Below are 21,086 nucleotides of genomic sequence, written 5' to 3'. Positions count from 1 at the left end.
ACCGCACTGTACTGTGTCTGCTGCTAATATATAGACTGGTTGATAAAGAGATAGTATACTCGTAACTAGTATGTATGTATAAAGAAAGAAAAAAAAACCACGGTTAGGTGGTATATACAATTATGGACGGGCTGCCGAGTGCCGACACAGAGGTAGCCACAGCCGTGAACTACCGCACTGTACTGTGTCTGCTGCTAATATATAGACTGGTTGATAAAGAGATAGTATACTCGTAACTAGTATGTATGTATAAAGAAAGAAAAAAAAACCACGGTTAGGTGGTATATACAATTATGGACGGGCTGCCGAGTGCCGACACAGAGGTAGCCACAGCCGTGAACTACCGCACTGTACTGTGTCTGCTGCTAATATAGACTGGTTGATAAAGAGATAGTATACTCGTAACTAGTATGTATGTATAAAGAAAGAAAAAAAAAACACGGTTAGGTGGTATATACAATTATGGACGGGCTGCCGAGTGCCGACACAGAGGTAGCCACAGCCGTGAACTACCGCACTGTACTGTGTCTGCTGCTAATATAGACTGGTTGATAAAGAGATAGTATACTACTAATATTATATATACTGGTGGTCAGGTCACTGGTCACTAGTCACACTGGCAGTGGCACTCCTGCAGCAAAAGTGTGCACTGTTTAATTTTAATATAATATTATGTACTCCTGGCTCCTGCTATAACCTATAACTGGCACTGCAGTAGTGCTCCCCAGTTTCCCCCACAATTATAAGCTGTGTGAGCTGAGCAGTCAGACAGATATATAATATATATAGATGATGCAGCACACTGGCCTGAGCCTGAGCAGTGCACACAGATATGGTATGTGACTGACTGAGTCACTGTGTGTATCGCTTTTTTCAGGCAGAGAACGGATATATTAAATAAACTGCACTGTGTGTCTGGTGGTCACTCACTATATAATATATTATGTACTCCTGGCTCCTGCTATAACCTATAACTGGCACTGCAGTAGTGCTCCCCAGTCTCCCCCACAATTATAAGCTGTGTGAGCTGAGCAGTCAGACAGATATATATAATATTATATATAGATAATAGATGATGCAGCACACTGGCCTGAGCCTGAGCAGTGCACACAGATATGGTATGTGACTGAGTCACTGTGTGCTGTGTATCGCTTTTTTCAGGCAGAGAACGGATTATAAATAAAACTGGTGGTCACTATCAGCAAAACTCTGCACTGTACTGAGTACTCCTAATGCTCCCCAAAATTAGTAAATCAAGTGTCTCTCTAATCTATTCTAAACGGAGAGCACGCCAGCCACGTCCTCTCCCTATCAATCTCAATGCACGTGTGAAAATGGCGGCGACGCGCGGCTCCTTATATAGAATCTGAGTCTCGCGATAGAATCCGAGCCTCGCGAGAATCCGACAGCGTCATGATGACGTTCGGGCGCGCTCGGGTTAACCGAGCAAGGCGGGAAGATCCGAGTCGCTCGGACCCGTGAAAAAAAACATGAAGTTCTGGCGGGTTCGGATTCAGAGAAACCGAACCCGCTCATCTCTAGTTTTGGATTCGGGTGTTTTTTTCAAAAAACCCTAAAAAACAGCTTAAATCATAGAATTTGTGGGTCATTTTGATCCCATAGTATTATTAACCTCAATTACCATAATTTCCACTCATTTACAGTCTATTCTGAACACCTCACACCTCACAATATTATGTTTAGTCCTACAATTTGCACCGAGGTCGCTGGATGGCTAAGCTAAGCGACACAAGTGGCCAACACAAACACCTGGCCCATCTAGGAGTGGCACTGCAGTGTCAGGCAGGATGGCACTTCAAAAAAATAGTCCCCATACAGCACATGATGCAAAGAAAAAAAGAGGCACACCAAGGTCGCTGTGTGACTAAGCTAAGCGACACAAGTGGCCGACACAAACACCTGGCCCATCTAGGAGTGGCACTGCAGTGTCAAGACAGGATGGCACTTCAAAAAAATTGTCCCCAAACAGCACATGATGCAAAGAAAAAAAGAGGTGCACCAAGGTCGCTGTGTGACTAAGCTAAGCGACACAAGTGGCCGACACAAACACCTGGCCCATCTAGGAGTGGCACTGCAGTGTGAAGACAGGATGGCACTTCAAAAAAATTGTCCCCAAACAGCACATGATGCAAAGAAAAAAAGAGGCGCACCAAGGTCGCTGTGTGACTAAGCTAAGCGACACAAGTGGCCGACACAAACACCTGGCCCATCTAGGAGTGGCACTGCAGTGTCAAGACAGGATGACACTTCAAAAAATTGTCCCCAAACAGCACATGATGCAAAGAAAAAAAGAGGCGCACCAAGGTCGCTGTGTGACTAAGCTAAGCGACACAAGTGGCCGACACAAACACCTGGCCCATCTAGGAGTGGCACTGCAGTGTCAAGACAGGATGGCACTTCAAAAAAATTGTCCCCAAACAGCACATGATGCAAAGAAAAAACGAGGCGCACCAAGGTCGCTGTGTGACTAAGCTAAGCGACACAAGTGGCCGACACAAACACCTGGCCCATCTAGGAGTGGCACTGCAGTGTCAAAACAGGATGGCACTTCAAAAATTTTTTCCCAAACAGCACATGATGCAAAGAAAAAAAGAGGCGCACCAAGGTCGCTGTGTGACTAAGCTAAGCGACACAAGTGGCCGACACAAACACCTGGCCCATCTAGGAGTGGCACTGCAGTGTCAAGACAGGATGGCACTTCAAAAAAATTGTCCCCAAACAGCACATGATGCAAAGAAAAAAAGAGGCGCACCAAGGTCGCTGTGTGACTAAGCTAAGCGACACAAGTGGCCGACACAAACACCTGGCCCATCTAGGAGTGGCACTGCAGTGTCAAGACAGGATGGCACTTCAAAAAAATTGTCCCCAAACAGCACATGATGCAAAGAAAAAAAGAGGCACACCAAGGTCGCTGTGTGACTAAGCTAAGCGACACAAGTGACCGACACAAACACCTGGCCCATCTAGGAGTGGCACTGCAGTGTCAAGACAGGATGGCACTTCAAAAAAATAGTCCCCAAACAGCACATGATGCAAAGAAAAAAAGAGGCGCACCACAGGTATAGAATGTAGATGGATAGTATACTTAATGACGACACAGAGGTAGGCACAGCAGTGGCCTTCCGTATCGTACTGCTATATATAGTATACTGGTGGTCACTGTATCAGCAAACTGCAAAACTAAAATTCACCACAGGTATAGAATGTAGATGGATAGTATACTTAATGACGACACAGAGGTAGGCACAGCAGTGGCCTTACGTATCGTACTGCTATATATAGTATACTGGTGGTCACTGTGTCAGCAAACTGCAAAACTAAAATGCACCACAGGTATAGAATGTAGATGGATAGTATACTTAATGACGACACAGAGGTAGGCACAGCAGTGGCCTTCCGTATCGTACTGCTATATATAGTATACTGGTGGTCACTGTGTCAGCAAACTGCAAAACTAAAATGCACCACAGGTATAGAATGTAGATGGATAGTATACTTAATGACGACACAGAGGTAGGCACAGCAGTGGCCTTACGTATCGTACTGCTATATATAGTATATTGGTGGTCACTGTGTCAGCAAACTGCAAAACTAAAATGCACCACAGGTATAGAATGTAGATGGATAGTATACTTAATGACGACACAGAGGTAGGCACAGCAGTGGCCTTCCGTATCGTACTGCTATATATAGTATACTGGTGGTCACTGTGTCAGCAAACTGCAAAACTAAAATGCACCACAGGTATAGAATGTAGATGGATAGTATACTTAATGACGACACAGAGGTAGGCACAGCAGTGGCCTTCCGTACCGTACTGCTATATATAGTATACTGGTGGTCACTGTGTCAGCAAACTGCAAAACTAAAATGCACCACAGGTATATAATGTAGATGGATAGTATACTTAATGATGACACAGAGGTAGGCACAGCAGTGGCCTTCCGTATCGTACTGCTATATCTAGTATACTGGTGGTCACTGTGTCAGCAAACTGCAAAACTAAAATGCACCACAGGTATATAATGTAGATGGATAGTATACTTAATGATGACACAGAGGTAGGCACAGCAGTGGCCTTCCGTATCGTACTGCTATATATAGTATACTGGTGGTCACTGTGTCAGCAAACTGCAAAACTAAAATGCACCACAGGTATATAATGTAGATGGATAGTATACTTAATGACTACACAGAGGTAGGCACAGCAGTGGCCTTCCGTATCGTACTGCTATATATAGTATACTGGTGGTCACTGGTCAGCAAAACTCTGCACTGTACTCCTCCTATATAATATTAATTATACTGGTGGTCCCCAGTCCCCACAATAAAGCAGCACACTGAGCACAGATATGGAGTGTTTTTCAGGCAGACAACGTATACTGGTGGTCACTGTCAGCAAAACTCTGCACTGTACTCCTGCTATATAATACAGCTGCTCCCCAGTCCCCACAATTAAGCAGTGTGAGCACAGATATATTATGCAGCACACTGAGCACAGATATGGAGCGTTTTTTTCAGGCAGAGAACGGATAAAACTGGTGGTCACTTATCAGCAAAACTCTGCACTGTACTCCTCCTAACAGCTGCTCCCCAGTCCTCCCCACAATTAAGCAATAAAGCAATCAAGTTCAACAATAAACGGAGAGGACACCAGCCACGTCCTCTCCCTATCATCTCCAATGCACGAGTGAAAATAGCGGCGACGCGCGGCTGCTTATATAGAATCCGAATCTCATGAGAATCCGACAGCGGGATGATGACGTTTGGGCGCGCTCGGGTTAGCCGAGCAAGGCGGGAAGGTTCGAACCTGCCTCGGACCCGTGTAAAATGGGTGAAGTTCGGGGGGGTTCGGTTTCCGAGAAACCGAACCCGCTCATCACTAGTGTAAAGGGGTAGCCGTTGATTTACCGACGGACACAATACCGACGGTCATTATCCCAACAGCCAATGACCTACAGTCAAAATAGAGACACAGTCAAAATACAGACATTCATTATACCAACATGATGAAAATGCCAACATAGTCAGAATACCGACATTTGAAAGGCTGACATGTCAAAATGACGACATGCATTTTTAAGGAATTTTTGCCCCCCCAAAAAGACTTGTTCATACATTACCATCCCAGTGGACCTGGAGGGGGAATATAATAGTGCCTGAAGCATGGCGAGTGCAGCGAACCATGCGAGAGGACGCGCTACACTTACACGCAATGTCCATGTCGACCTATGTTGACATTGACATAAAAAAACAGAAAAATTTATGTCGGTATCTTGACATGTCAGCATTTCACATGTCGGTATTCTGACTATGTCAGCATTTTAAACATATTGGTATAATGAATATGGCTATTTTGACCGTGTCGGTATTTTGACTGTTGGTCAATGGCTGCCGGAATTGTGACCATCGGTATTATGTCCGTCGGTAAATCATACTGAACCCATTTAAAGTTATGCCTATATTTTTATTTCTTTTTTAAAACAGTAGTGATATAGGCGCTATAAACGTGAAATGATTCAAAACAATAATTACATCCTTTAAGGAAGAATGTGCACTTCATGTGATAGACAGTGACAAGCTTTAGCGTTCAATCCGATGGTTCATATCAGTACAAAAATCTTTAAAACAAAAGAAACAAAAAGTGCCTCCTAGCGTAATATGCAATTTCTCAAAGTGACTAGTGCTCTGTGTTTGGTATATATTGACGTACCAGATATGAAGGCAAAACAAATAAAAAATTTGGCCTAAAATTGCTTAGGTGGGATTCCTTGATCCTGTGCAGTTCAGTAGTGTCCTCAGTGTATCATAAAATGATAACAATATTTTGAATTAAAAAGTATAACAAATATTTATTAAAATAAGACATACAGTATCCATAGAGATGTGCAGAGGGCACTTTTTGTGTTTTGTGTTTTGGTTCTTGTTCCATGCTCGTGTTTTGGATCTGGATTGGTTTTGCCAAAACCACCCTTTCGGGTTTTGGTTTTGGTTTTAGATCTGGATGATTTTTGAAAAAAACATAAAAACAGATAAAATCACAGAACTTGGGGGTAATTTTGATCCTATGGTATTATTAACCTCAATTACATTAATTTCCACTCATTTCCAGTCTATTATGAACACCTCACAATATTGTTTTTAGGCCAAAATATTTCACCGAGGTGACTGTATGACTAAGCTAAGTGATACAAGTGGGCGGCACAAACACCTGGCCCATCTAGGAGTGGCACTGCAGTGTCCGACAGGATGGCACTTTTAAAAAATAGGCCCCAAACAGCACATCATGCAAAGAAGAAAAAGAGGTGCAATGAGGTAGCTGAATGACTAAGCTGTGTGGCACAAGTGTGCGGCACAAACAACATGGGACATGCTGGAATTTTTCCAGATGTAACACACGCACAATATTGGCGGCACAGGAGAGTGTACCCCTAAACCACACACACACGGCAAAGCCTGTAAAATGTATTTGGATAATAATAACCCTTTTATTTGGAGCTATTATAATAATATGCAGCACAGGCGAGCGTATGCCTACACCAGACAGGGTAAACCCTGTAAAAATTATTTGGATAATAATATAAGTAATGTATATGACCCTTTAATTTGGAGTAAATAACAGCACAGGACACCACCACTGGACTTATGGCAGCACAAGACACCACTACTGGACTGGTGCAACACAAGAGAGCACCACTGGAATGGACTTATACGGCAGTATCCCTGGACTTATATGGCAGTACCCCTGGAGTTGTACGGCAGTGTCAGACAAGATGGCACTTTAAAAAAAAACTAGTCCCCAAACAGCACATCAAGTAAAGAAGTAAAAGAGGTGCAATGAGGTAGCCGTATGACTAAGCTAAGCGACACAAGTGTGCGCCACAAACACCTGGCCCATCTAGGAGTGGCACTGCAGTGGCAGACAGGATGGCACCTGTAAAAAATAGTCCCCAAACAGCACATCATGCAAAGAAGTAAAAGAGGTACAGTGAGGTAGCTGTATGACTAAGCTAAGCGACACACAAGTGTGCAGCACAAACACCTGGCCCATCTAGGGTTGGCACAGCACTAATGGTGGATACCGGATGCACCACCAGCATAGTTGTTATGGCCTGAGTAATCCGCTTTGCAACAGGGTGACTGCTGTCATATTTCATCTTCTTTGCAAAAGACTGTTGGACAGTCAGTTGCTTAGTTGAAGTAGTACAAGTGGTCTTCCAACTTCCCCTCTGGTATGACGATTGACTCCCAGCAGCAACAACAGCAGCGAAAGCAACAGCAGTATGAGGAAGTCGTTCTTGATCTTTCCCTATTTTATCCTCCAAATTTTTGTTCTACATTATTTTTCTGGAGTTATATAACAAAATGCAGCACAGGAGAGACTACCTCTACACCACACAGGGCAAACCCTGTAAAAATAATTTGGATTAAATATGAATAACCACTTTATTTGGACTAAATAATACACAGCACAGGACAGCACCACTAAACTTATATGACAGCACCACTGTACTGGACTTATACAGCAGTACCACTGGACTGGATTTATACAGCAGTACCACTGGACATATACGGCAGTATCATTGGACTGGATTTATACGGCAGTTTCACTGGACTGGATTTATCTGGCAGTATCACAGGACTTATATGCCAGAACCACTGGAATTATATGGCAGTATCACTGGACTTATACGGCAGTATCACTGGACATATACGGCAGTATCACTGGACTGGATTTATATGCCAGTACCACTGCATTTATACGCCAGTACCACTGGATTTATACGGCAGTATCACTGGACATATGCAGCAGTATCACTGGACTTATACGGCAGTACCACTGGATTGGATTTATATGGCAGTATCACTGGACTGGATTTATCCGGCAGTATCACTGGACTTATACGCCAGTACCACTGGAATTATATGGCAGTATCACTGGACTTATACGGCAGTATCACTGGACTTATATGGCAGTATCACGACTGGATTTATATGCCAGTACCACTGGATTTATACGGCAGTACTACTGGACATATACGGCAGTATCATTGGAATTATATGGCAGTACCACTGGAAATAGACAGCAGTATCACTGGGCTGGATTTATACGCCAGTACCTCTGGATTTATACTGCAGTATCACTGGACATATACGGAAGTACCACTGGACTTATATGGCAGTACCACTGGACTTATACAGCAGTACCACTGGACATATACGGCAGTATCACTGGACTGGATTTATATGCCAGTACCACTGGATTTATACGGCAGTATCACTGGATTCATACGCCAGTATCATTGGACATATACGGCAGTGTCACTGGACATATACGGCAGTATCACTGGATTTATACGGCAGTACCACTGGACTGGATTCATATGGCAGTATCACTGGACAGGATTTATCTGGCTGTATCACAGGACTTATATGCCAGTACCACTGGAATTATATGGCAGAATCACTGGACTTACACGGCAGTATCACTGGACTGGATTTATACGTCAGTACCACTGGATTTATATGGCAGTATCACTGGACATATACGGCAGTATCACTGGAATTATATGGCAGTACCACTGGACATATACGGCAGTATCACTGGACTGGATTTATACGCCAGTATCACTGGATTTATACGGCAGTATCACTGGATTTATACGGCAGTACCACTGCACTTATATGGCAGTACACTGGACTTATACGGCAGTACCACTGGACATATACGGCAGTATCACTGGACTGGATTTATATGCCAGTATCACTGGATTTCTATGCCTGTATCATTGGACATATACTACAGTATCACTGGACATATACGGCACTATCACTGGACTTATACGGCAGTACCACTGGACTGGATTTATACGGCAGTTTCACTGGAATGGATTTATCTGGCAGTATCACAGGATTTATATGCCAGAACCACTGGAATTATATGGCAGTATCACTGGACTTATACGGCAGTATCACTGGACATATACGGCAGTATCACTGGACTGGATTTATACGCCAGTACCACTGAATTTATACGGCAGTACCACTGGACATATACGGCAGTATCATTGGAATTATATGGCAGTACCAATAGACATATATGGCAGTATCACTGGACTGGATTTATACGCCAGTACCACTGGATTTATATGGCAGTATCACTGGACATATACGGCAGTACCACTGGACTTATACGGCAGTACCACTGGAATTATATGCCAGTGCCACTGGAATTATACAGCAGTATCACTGGAATTATATGTCAGTACCACTGGACTTATACGGCAGTACCACTGGACTTAATTTAAACGCCAGTGTCACTGGATTTATATGCCAGTATCACTGGAATTATACGTCAGTATCACTAGAATTATACGGCAGTACCACTGGATTTATACGGCAGTACCACTGGACTGGATTCATACGCCAGTATCACTGGAATTATACGGCAGTACCACTGGACTGGATTTATATGGCAGTATCACCGGACATATATGCCAGTACCACTGAAATTATACAGCAGTACCAATGGACATATATGGCAGTACCACTGGACATATACGGCAGTATCACTAGACATATACAGCAGTATCACTGGACTGGATTTATACGCCAGTACCATTGGATTTTTTACGGCAGTACCACTGGATTTATACAGCAGTACCACTTGACATATACGGCAGTATCACTGGAATTATACGGCAGTACCACTGGATATATACGGCGGTACCACTGGACATATATGGCAGTATCACTGGACATAAATGGCAGTATCACTGTACTGGATTTATCCGCCAGTACCACTGGATTTATATGGCAGTACCAATGGACATATACGGCAGTATCACTGGAATTATATGTCAGTACCACTAGACATATACGGCAGTATCACTGGATTTAAATGGCAGTACCACTGGACATATACGGCAGTATCACTGGACATATACGGCAGTATCACTGGACTTATACGGCAGTACCACTGGACTGGATTTATACGGCTGTATCACTGGACTTATACAACAGTATCACTGGACATATACGGCAGTATCACTGGACATATATGGCAGTATCACTAGACATATATATATACGCCAGTACCACTGGAATTATACAGCAGTACCAATTGACATATACTGGACATATATACGGCAGTATCACTGGACATATACAGCAGTATCACTGGACTGGATTTATACGCCAGCACCATTGGATTTTTACGGCAGTGCCACTGGATTTATACAGCAGTACCACTGGACATATACGGCAGTATCACTGGAATTATATGGCAGTACCACTGGACATATACGGCAGTACCACTGGACATATACGGCAGTATCACTGGACATAAATGGCAGTATCACTGTACCAGATTTATACGGCAGTACCAATGGACATATACGGCAGTATCACTGGATTTAAATGGCAGTACCACTGGACATATACGGCAGTATCACTGGACTTATACGGCAGTACCACTGGACTGGATTTATACGGCAGTATCACTGGACTTATATGACAGTATCACTGGATGTATACAGCAGTATCACTGGACATATATGGCAGTATCACTGGACATATATACGGCAGTACCACTGGACTTATACAGCAGTACAGGGACACCACCACTGGACTGATGCAGGACAACACAGCACCACTGCAATGGACTAGACTTATACAGCAGCACTGGAAATATGGCAGCAGAGGACACGACCACTGTGACTGGACTGATGCAGCACAAGACACCACCACTGGACTGATGCAGCACAACACAGCACCACTGGACTGGACTTATACAGCAGCACTGGACACATGGCAGCAGAGGACACCACCACTGTGACTGGACTGATGCAGCACATGACACCACCATTGGACTGATGCAGCACAACACAGCACCACTGGACTGGACTTATACAGCTACACTGAACATATGGCAGCAGAGGACACCACCACTGTGATTGGACTGATGCAGCATAAGACACCACCACTGGACTGATGCAGGACAACACAGCACCACTGCAATGGACTGGTCTTATACAGCAGCACTGGACATATGGCAGCAGAGGACACCACCACTGTGACTGGACTGATGCATCACAAGACATCACCACTGGATTGATGCAGCACAACACAGCACCACTGGACTGGACTTATACAGCTACACTGGACATATGGCAGCAGAGGACACCACCACTGTGACTGGACTGATACAGCATGAGACACTACACTCGACTGAGCAGCACAAAACAGCACTGGAATCGCCACCCCTCTTTCCCTCCCGCACAGACATTTAGGATGGAGACATGTCCTCTCGTTACACTCTACGGGACTGGAGTTAAAATGTCGGCGACGCGCGGCTCCTTATATGGAATCCAAAGCCCACGAGAATACGACAGCAGGATGATGACGTTTTGCCTTGTTCGGGTTTCCGAGTCAGGCGGGAATACCCGAACCGGGCTCGGATCCGGACTCGGGTATTGAAGTCCGGTAGGGTTCGGTTTTCAGGGAATTGAACCCACTCATCTCTAATACACACATATAAAGTTTTAAAAGGTAAGTTTCTTGACTTCCGGTTCCGGCGCCCATGTGAGGAGAAGCTGATTGCTGCAGCTCTCCTGCACCCTCGGCAACCGGAGCACACAGCGCCTCCAATTCGCGGCTTTTCTCCGCGCCGGCTGCACAATACCAGTGGGAAGGTGTAGAGAACTGGATGGAGAGATTTATGTCCTCCCCTATGCCCCCTAAAGTCCAGAGATCGAGGTCTGAAAAACGGCCGGGAGAATCCAAGATGGCCGCCGCATCTAACTCACAAACGAGTCTGCAGGCTGCTGGCAGCACCAAACAGGCTTCTGCAAAACACACTTCTCCCTCAGGTGAGCCTGACTGTACCCCTGTCTCTCCAGTGACTTATGCTGATGTAGCCTATCAGGGATGCCATGGAGCTTATCATGGATGCACATGCTGTTAAAATGCAGCAGGCAGTAAAAGATCTAAAATCCCAAATCAAGCAGCTCACCAAGACTGTTCTTACAAATGAACAAAGGCTGGGGGAGACTTTTCAGGATGTTGGGGATCTTAGGCACAGATATGATGAGCTCCAGAAATCTCACTTTCAACTGCTGAACAAGGTTGATGATCTTGAAAATAGATCGAGGAGATCGAATCTGCGGGTACTGGGGCTCCCTGAGTCACTGAAAGGTCCTGATTTGACTCTGTTTTTGCAAACGTCCCTTCCTTGATTTACTGCATATCCAAGATGAATGCACCGGCTTAGTTATTGAGAGAGCCCACAGACTGGGTCCCCCACGTTCTGCACCTAATAGCAGACCACGTGTGGTCATATTTAAATGTCTGAACTTTCTCCATAAGGAGGCAATATGGTCGGCATCCAGGAAGCATAGAAATTTACAATGGGAGGGAGCTCGTTTGGCCATTTTCCAGGACTACTCCGCGGAGGTTTCCCGGGCCCGTCGAGAATTTACCCCCCTTTGCTCTCGTTTGGTAAAGGCGAATAAAAAATTTGCTCTGCTCTTCCCTGCAAGACTACGTCTGTTTGATGGAAATTCTTATCGAGACTTTACGAATCTTGCAGATGCAGAGGCTTATGTTTCTGAGGCCTCCCAGGCAGATGACGACTCCTCTCAGGTGGACGACACCCTGGAGAGGGATGGCTGAGTATTGCTCCTGGACTTCTCTGTTTCTGGCGATGCCCGCCAATCTAATATAATTTAATTATTGCGGTAGAAGCTGCTGCAGGTGTTTTTCCCCCCAAAAGAGCATTTGGTCTTATACAACGGGCCGAACCATTTTACTCTGTTTTATGTTTTAGATTTTTCTTATACATCTGCTGTTTTCTCCTGGAAATGCAATCTTTCTAGAATGCTTACATATGTTTAGAGGAGATATTTCCCCCCTTTTATTTATCTGACAGGCTGCATTTTTCTTTTTCTGTAACATGCTCTGTGTGCTCTGACATTTTCTGGTTAATTTTCTTAGGTATATTTTCATATAATATGTTGCCGAGGGTGGGTAAGGGCGCCCCCTCCCTCACTTTTTTCTCAGGTTATCAAATTCTGGCTGGCTCAGTGGTGGTCTATGACGGCCTCTGTGCTTGCTCGAACCGGTTGTTCTTGTTTTCTGAAGTTATGATCGTCCTTAGCAGGACTTTCTTTCACAATTTTAATGTTATATTCTGTGTGTTTTCTATGTTTTTGTTCTTCTTTTCTTCTCCCCCTCCCCTTCTTTTCCTTATGTGTCCACCCCGGTATGTTTGGTATTTGTTTCTCGACGGCTGTAGATATTATGGTTACTGTGCATGTTTTCAGGTTCTCCCAGGTCATTTGATGCATGGCTAGTCTGAGTGTAGGCACGTGGAATGTGGGAGGGATCAACTCCCCAGCTAAACGCAGAAAGATCTTACTCTATCTTCGGAAGGTGGGGATGGATGTAGTTTTCATTCAGGAATCTCACCTTATGCCAAATGAGGTGGTGAAACTGAACACTATGGGTTGGTCTGTGGTAGCCTCTTCCTCCTTCTCTTCTAAGGCTAGAGGAGTGATTATATTAGCACGACACACGGTCCCTATCTCTGTCCAAGCTATTATAGATGACACTCAGGGTAGGTATGTACTGGCAGATGTCACATTGTATGCCTCCAGGTTCCTACTTTGTAATATTTATGCCCCTAATCAGTACTCTAAGCAATTCTATACGAACATGGTCACTAAGCTACTAAGTTACTCTGAAATTCCAATAATACTGGGTGGAGATTTTAATATATATTCTTCTTCAACCATGGATAAATCCCCTCCCCCCCGCACTCCCCCCTCGTTACCGCGTATTGGTATCCCCTATATTTGCTCACAGCTGTCCTTAGTGGATGTGTGGCGCGCATGCTATCCATTAGAAAGGGAATTTACATGTCTCTCAGCTGCGCACCACACGTTCTCGCGGATTGATTATCTGCTGTTATCTGAATCCCTTTTCTCAAAAGTGGCTGACTCAAAAATCGAGAATATCTGTATTTCAGATCATGCTCTCTGCTGGATGAAATTGATGCTCCTCTCAGAAAAATCCCCATTCCGCTCCTGGCACTTCCCCTCTCATTTAAGTGGCTCTCTAAAATTCCGCTCCTCATTAGATGCAGCGTGGCTGGATTATCATATGCACAATGGAGAAACTCTGAGTGACGACCCTGCTCTTTTCTGGCAGGCGTCAAAATCCGTTATCCGGGGACACATTATTTCCTATAGTAAAAAAAGGGATTTAGATTTAAATTCACAATATTTGGAAGCCCAGGCGGCTCTCACTCTCGCTTTCCAGGAATTTAAGTCCTCCCCCTCCCCTTCTACTAGAGAACGGTACCTTACACAAAAAACACTGTTCGATACCCTCCTTTCTCAATTGGAAGCGAAATATTCATTTTCAAGAGACTGTAGCATTTACAGATATGGCAACAAGTCTGGCAAACTGTTATCACGTTTATTAAAGGGCAGACACCCTAAAGTGGTCATTTACTCTCTGCTCACCCAAGGTGGAGACAGAGTACGGACCTTGGCCGAGATTGCTGAGGTGCTACAGTCTTTCTATTCCACTCTGTATGCACGTCCTATTATCAACCAGACACACAAGTCTAGCTTTTGGTCTTCTACTGATCTGCCTCAAATGTCTAAGTCGCACTGTACCTCTCTTCTTGCACCTATCACCACTGAGGAAGTTTCTCTAGCAATAGCTGGACAGAAGACTGGGAAGACTCCGGGCCCTGACGGTTTCGCCAATGACTACTATAAAATTCTATCTACTAGACTGAGCGAACCTCTTTCTGTCTTATTTAATTCTTTTATGCAGGGTGCTTCCTTGCCCCAATATTTTAATTCAGCCGTCATAAAGGTTATCCCGAAGCCTGGCCGGGATCCTGAGTCTCCCAGTTCTTATCGTCCGATCTCCCTTTTAAACACTGATTATAAATTATTTACTAAAATCCTCTCAAATAGACTCAAATTCATAGTCCCTGACATAGTGCATACGGACCAGACTGGATTTGTCTGGGGTCGGCAATCAGTGAGCAATATCCGAAAGGTCTTGACTGTTATGCAGGCCTTTCAGCTTTCCAAACCCACTGATACTAATGTATTATTATCCATTGATGCCGAAAAGGCGTTCGACCTGGTCACCTGGGACCATCTGTATGAAACGCTCCATCGCTTTGGTGCACCTGAGGACTTTGTCTCTCTTATTTCCCGTCTATATGAATCTCCCTCCACTCAAGTTTTGGGGAATAGTATTCTCTCTTCCCCTTTCCTTATCCAGAGTGGCACACGACAGGGCTGCCCCTTGTCACCTTTATTATTTGCCTTAGCTTTAGAACCCTTAGCTGTTTCCCTGAGAAACTCTCCCGAATTTGCAGGCATAAAAATCATGGACACCACGGTAAAATTATCACTGTATGCCGACGACATGCTGCTATTTATTTCCCATCCTGATACGTCCATCCCTGCGATTGTCTCCCTGATTGAACAATTTGGTTCTTTTGCGGGATACAAGATTAATATTTCTAAATCCGAGCTCCTCCTCCTTTCAGGGGACTCTTCCCTCTTTCCATCACACCCGGTCCTGTCCCGATTCCCAGTGACCCGAGATAGTCTTAAATATTTAGGAGTTCAGATCCCTACTTCTCTCCCGGATCTATATGCGATGAATTTTGGTCCTATTTTGTCCAAGGTGTCTAAAATACTTACTGACTGGGCGTCCCTGCCCTTATCTCTTATGGGTCGTGCAGAAGTTATTAAATCTGTGATATTTCCCAAGATTGCTTATTTCCTGCTTATGCTCCCTATTGCCCTCGTTGAGAAAGATGTCCTTTTCCTTAAGCAATGTTTCACTAGATTTCTATGGGCCGGAAAACGACCAAGAGTCCCCTACGCTAGATTGCAGCTATTACGTGAAGAGGGAGGTATGGGAATCCCGGATCCTGTCCTATTTAGTAGAGCAGCAATGTACAGGTATATCACAGACTGGCTTTGGGGCAGATCAGTATTTACGAACCTGACACTTGAACTGGCCGTATTTCACCCTTTCTCCCCTGCTGCACTCTTACACACCCCAAACTCCCGTCTCCCATCTGGGATAAAACAGAATATTTTGTTTTGGCATACATATCGAGCATGGCAGGCCACACACACTAAAGCACAGAGAAAACCTGACACCTCTCTTCACACTACATTCTGGGGTAACCCATGTTTCCTTCCTGGCCTTGATAACACACATTTTTTGAGTTGGAGAGAAAAGGGGATCGCAGCTATTAGAGACATATACGACCCAGGAGGCAACGCAGTGCTTTCTTTCTCTGACATCCAGATAAAATTTGGTATATCCCACCGGGAATTTTTTATGTACCTACAGGCTAGACATTTTGCTCAATCCCAGTCTCATCCCATGATTTCTGAGGCTACCACAGACCCGCTGCGCACCCTAATGGTGCTCACTAAAGATTGTCCTTACCATCTCAATTATTTCAGAAACACCTTTAGGGTCTCATATAGAGACCGGCTCTGGGAACCCGCGCTGTCCTCATGGTCCAGAGATATCCCCAATATGGGATCGAGCGCTGAATTATTAGATAACATTTTACCCATTTTTAGGTCCTTATACTCTGCCTCTTTGCAAGAGGTACACTTGAAAACACTCCAAAGGGCATATATAGCACCTAATCAGAGGGCACACATGGTCCCAGACGACACTGGCTGTTGCATCAAATGTACTGCACAGAATGCCACCTTGTACCACAATATGTGGTCTTGCCGGAAAATATCTAAGTTTTGGTATAAGGTGGTCGCTTATCTCAACACAGTATTTAACTTACGGTTAATAAAACGTCCTAAGGCTTGCTTGTTACTTGATTTTAGGGAATGGTCTCTTGGGCCTGAAGATAGAGATATTGTTCCGGTAATCTCTGTCATTTTGACAATTGCCAAGAAACAAATTCTTAATAATTGGATCAAACCGTCTACCCCTTCTTTGATGGCTGTGAAACACATGACCCTCCGAATTATTTATTTTGAGAGGCGTGCTACTCTTCCTGATATAGAAATGGGGGTCAGGCGGTTTGCCAAGAAGTGGGAGAGGTACATTGATACTCTAGATCCGGACATACAATCTTTCATCTATAAACTTTTTGAGACCACAAAGTGGTACCTATATAGACAAATCGATAGGGTCTCTTGATAACTTAGGCATATGTACTGTTCCTTTGAGACCTCCTGTTCTTTTCCTAGGAAATGTAATCATACTAATTTTAATACCCCACGCTGTATGTTTAGTCCGAGGCCAATTAGATACTGAACCTTCTCTTTTGTTAGAGTGGCTAACCATGCCGGAAATGCCCCTTTTACAATTCTTAATTAAGATGTCTTTGGCCGTTACTCATTCATGAACTGATCATACTTGTATTGACTTCCCCATTTGTTCCCCCCCCCCCCCCTCCTCCTGTCTGTCTTCTTCATTGACCTCTCCGGTATATTGATGTTCTGTGAATTCTCAGGTAAAACTAGGTGCTTGACCTTGGGTATATGATGATTTCGTATGCTGAGACGTACACGCGTACTGTTTTCATCATTTCCTAGACCTCATGTAGATTAAGATTGTCCATCCTTTGCCTTTTACCCAAGCCCACAGCTACCGACTATATATGTATTTGTTGATTTCACTGATGTGATTTAAAAGCACTTTACGTTGGAACACTGTAACTATACCGGTTTCTCTCCGGTTTTTGGTTTGTCTGTACCATGAAGGTCTTCCCTGTTTTTGTATTTCTATATAAAAATCTAATAAAAATTGTTGAATTAAAAAAAAAAGAAAAAAAAAAAGGTAAGTTTCTTTGAAAGGTCCAAATATTATTGGAATATTCCAGGATCAGCCCAGCAGGAGATTCGACTTTGAGGGGTCCCTCCAAGTCGAATCTCCTGCTGGGCTGATCTTGGAATGTTCCGTTGGTATTTGGACTTTCCTAAGAAGCTTATCTTTTAAAACTTTACATGTATGTATGTATATGTCTTATTTTAATAAATATTTTTTACACTTTTTAATTCAAAATATGTCAATGTATACCAAACACAGAGCACTAGTCACTTTGAGAAATTGCATATTGCACTAGGAGGAGCTTTTTTTTTTTTCTTCAAGATTTTTATTTATTTGTTTACAAACAACCAAATGTGTTTTATAGGGTTTCTTTTAGAGATGAGCGCCTGAAATTTTTCGGGTTTTGTGTTTTGGTTTTGGGTTCGGTTCCGCGGCCGTGTTTTGGGTTCGACCGCGTTTTGGCAAAACCTCACCGAATTTTTTTTGTCGGATTCGGGTGTGTTTTGGATTCGGGTGTTTTTTTCAAAAAACCCTAAAAAACAGCTTAAATCATAGAATTTGGGGGTCATTTTGATCCCAAAGTATTATTAACCTCAAAAACCATAATTTCCACTCATTTTCAGTCTATTCTGAATACCTCACACCTCACAATATTATTTTTAGTCCTAAAATTTGCACCGAGGTCGCTGTGTGAGTAAGATAAGCGACCCTAGTGGCCGACACAAACACAGGGCCCATCTAGGAGTGGCACTGCAGTGTCACGCAGGATGTCCCTTCCAAAAAACCCTCCCCAAACAGCACATGACGCAAAGAAAAAAAGAGGCGCAATGAGGTAGCTGTGTGAGTAAGATTAGCGACCCTAGTGGCCGACACAAACACCGGGCCCATCTAGGAGTGGCACTGCAGTGTCACGCAGGATATCCCTTCCAAAAAACCCTCCCCAAATAGCACATGACGCAAAGAAAAAAAGAGGCGCAATGAGGTAGCTGACTGTGTGAGTAAGATAAGCGACCCTAGTGGCCGACACAAACACCGGGCCCATCTAGGAGTGGCACTGCAGTGTCACGCAGGATGGCCCTTCCAAAAAACCCTCCCCAAACAGCACATGACGCAAAGAAAAAAAGAGGCGCAATGAGGTAGCTGACTGTGTGAGTAAGATAAGCGACCCTAGTGGCCAACACAAACACCGGGCCCATCTAGGAGTGGCACTGCAGTGTCACGCAGGATGTCCCTTCCAAAAAACCCTCCCCAAACAGCACATGACGCAAAGAAAAATAAAAGAAAAAAGAGGTGCAAGATGGAATTGTCCTTGGGCCCTCCCACCCACCCTTATGTTGTATAAACAAAACAGGACATGCACACTTTAACCAACCCATCATTTCAGTGACAGGGTCTGCCACACGACTGTGACTGATATGACGGGTTGGTTTGGACCCCCCCCAAAAAAGAAGCAATTAATCTCTCCTTGCACAAACTGGCTCTACAGAGGCAAGATGTCCACCTCATCATCATCCTCCGATATATCACCGTGTACATCCCCCTCCTCACAGATTATCAATTCGTCCCCACTGGAATCCACCATCTAAGCTCCCTGTGTACTTTGTGGAGGCAATTGCTGCTGGTCAATGTCTCCGCGGAGGAATTGATTATAATTCATTTTAATGAACATCATCTTCTCCACATTTTCTGGATGTAACCTCGTACGCCGATTGCTGACAAGGTGAGCGGCGGCACTAAACACTCTTTCGGAGTACACACTTGTGGGAGGGCAACTTAGGTAGAATAAAGCCAGTTTGTGCAAGGGCCTCCAAATTGCCTCTTTTTCCTGCCAGTATAAGTACGGACTGTATGACGTGCCTACTTGGATGCGGTCACTCATATAATTCTCCACCATTCTTTCAATGTTGAGAGAATCATATGCAGTGACAGTAGACGACATGTCCGTAATCGTTGTCAGGTCCTTCAGTCCGGACCAGATGTCAGCATCAGCAGTCGCTCCAGACTGCCCTGCATCACCGCCAGCGGGTGGGCTCGGAATTCTGAGCCTTTTCCTCGCACCCCCAGTTGCGGGAGAATGTGAAGGAGGAGATGTTGACAGGTCGCGTTCCGCTTGACTTGACAATTTTCTCACCAGCAGGTCTTTCAACCCCAGCAGACTTGTGTCTGCCGGAAAGAGAGATCCAAGGTAGGCTTTAAATCTAGGATCGAGCATGGTGGCCAAAATGTAGTGCTCTGATTTCAACAGATTGACCACCCGTGAATCCTTGTTAAGCGAATTAAGGGCTCCATCCACAAGTCCCACATGCCTAGCGGAATCGCTCCGTGTTAGCTCCTCCTTCAATGTCTCCAGCTTCTTCTGCAAAAGCCTGATGAGGGGAATGACCTGACTCAGGCTGGCAGTGTCTGAACTGACTTCACGTGTGGCAAGTTCAAAGGGCATCAGAACCTTGCACAACGTTGAAATCATTCTCCACTGCGCTTGAGACAGGTGCATTCCACCTCCTATATCGTGCTCAATTGTATAGGCTTGAATGGCCTTTTGCTGCTCCTCCAACCTCTGAAGCATATAGAGGGTTGAATTCCACCTCGTTACCACTTCTTGCTTCAGATGATGGCAGGGCAGGTTCAGTAGTTTTTGGTGGTGCTCCAGTCTTCTGTACGTGGTGCCTGTACGCCGAAAGTGTCCCGCAATTCTTCTGGCCACCGTCAGCATCTCTTGCACGCCCCTGTCGTTTTTTAAAAAATTCTGCACCACCAAATTCAAGGTATGTGCAAAACATGGGACGTGCTGGAATTTGCCCATATTTAATGCACACACAATATTGCTGGCGTTGTCCGATGCCACAAATCCACAGGAGAGTCCAATTGGGGTAAGCCATTCCGCGATGATCTTCCTCAGTTGCCGTAAGAGGTTTTCAGCTGTGTGCGTATTCTGGAAACCGGTGATACAAAGCGTAGCCTGCCTAGGAAAGAGTTGGCGTTTGCGAGATGCTGCTACTGGTGCCGCCGCTGCTGTTCTTGCGGCGGGAGTCCATACATCTACCCAGTGGGCTGTCACAGTCATATAGTCCTGACCCTGCCCTGCTCCACTTGTCCACATGTCCGTGGTTAAGTGGACATTGGGTACAGCTGCATTTTTTAGGACACTGGTGACTCTTTTTCTGAGGTCTGTGTACATTTTCGGTATCGCCTGCCTAGAGAAATGGAACCTA

This window comes from Pseudophryne corroboree, chromosome 8 (genome assembly GCF_028390025.1).
Source record: "Pseudophryne corroboree isolate aPseCor3 chromosome 8, aPseCor3.hap2, whole genome shotgun sequence".
NCBI classification, from domain to species: domain Eukaryota; kingdom Metazoa; phylum Chordata; class Amphibia; order Anura; family Myobatrachidae; genus Pseudophryne; species Pseudophryne corroboree.
The sequence above is the reverse complement of the archived record's forward strand: the minus strand, read 5'-3'. Positions refer to the sequence as shown.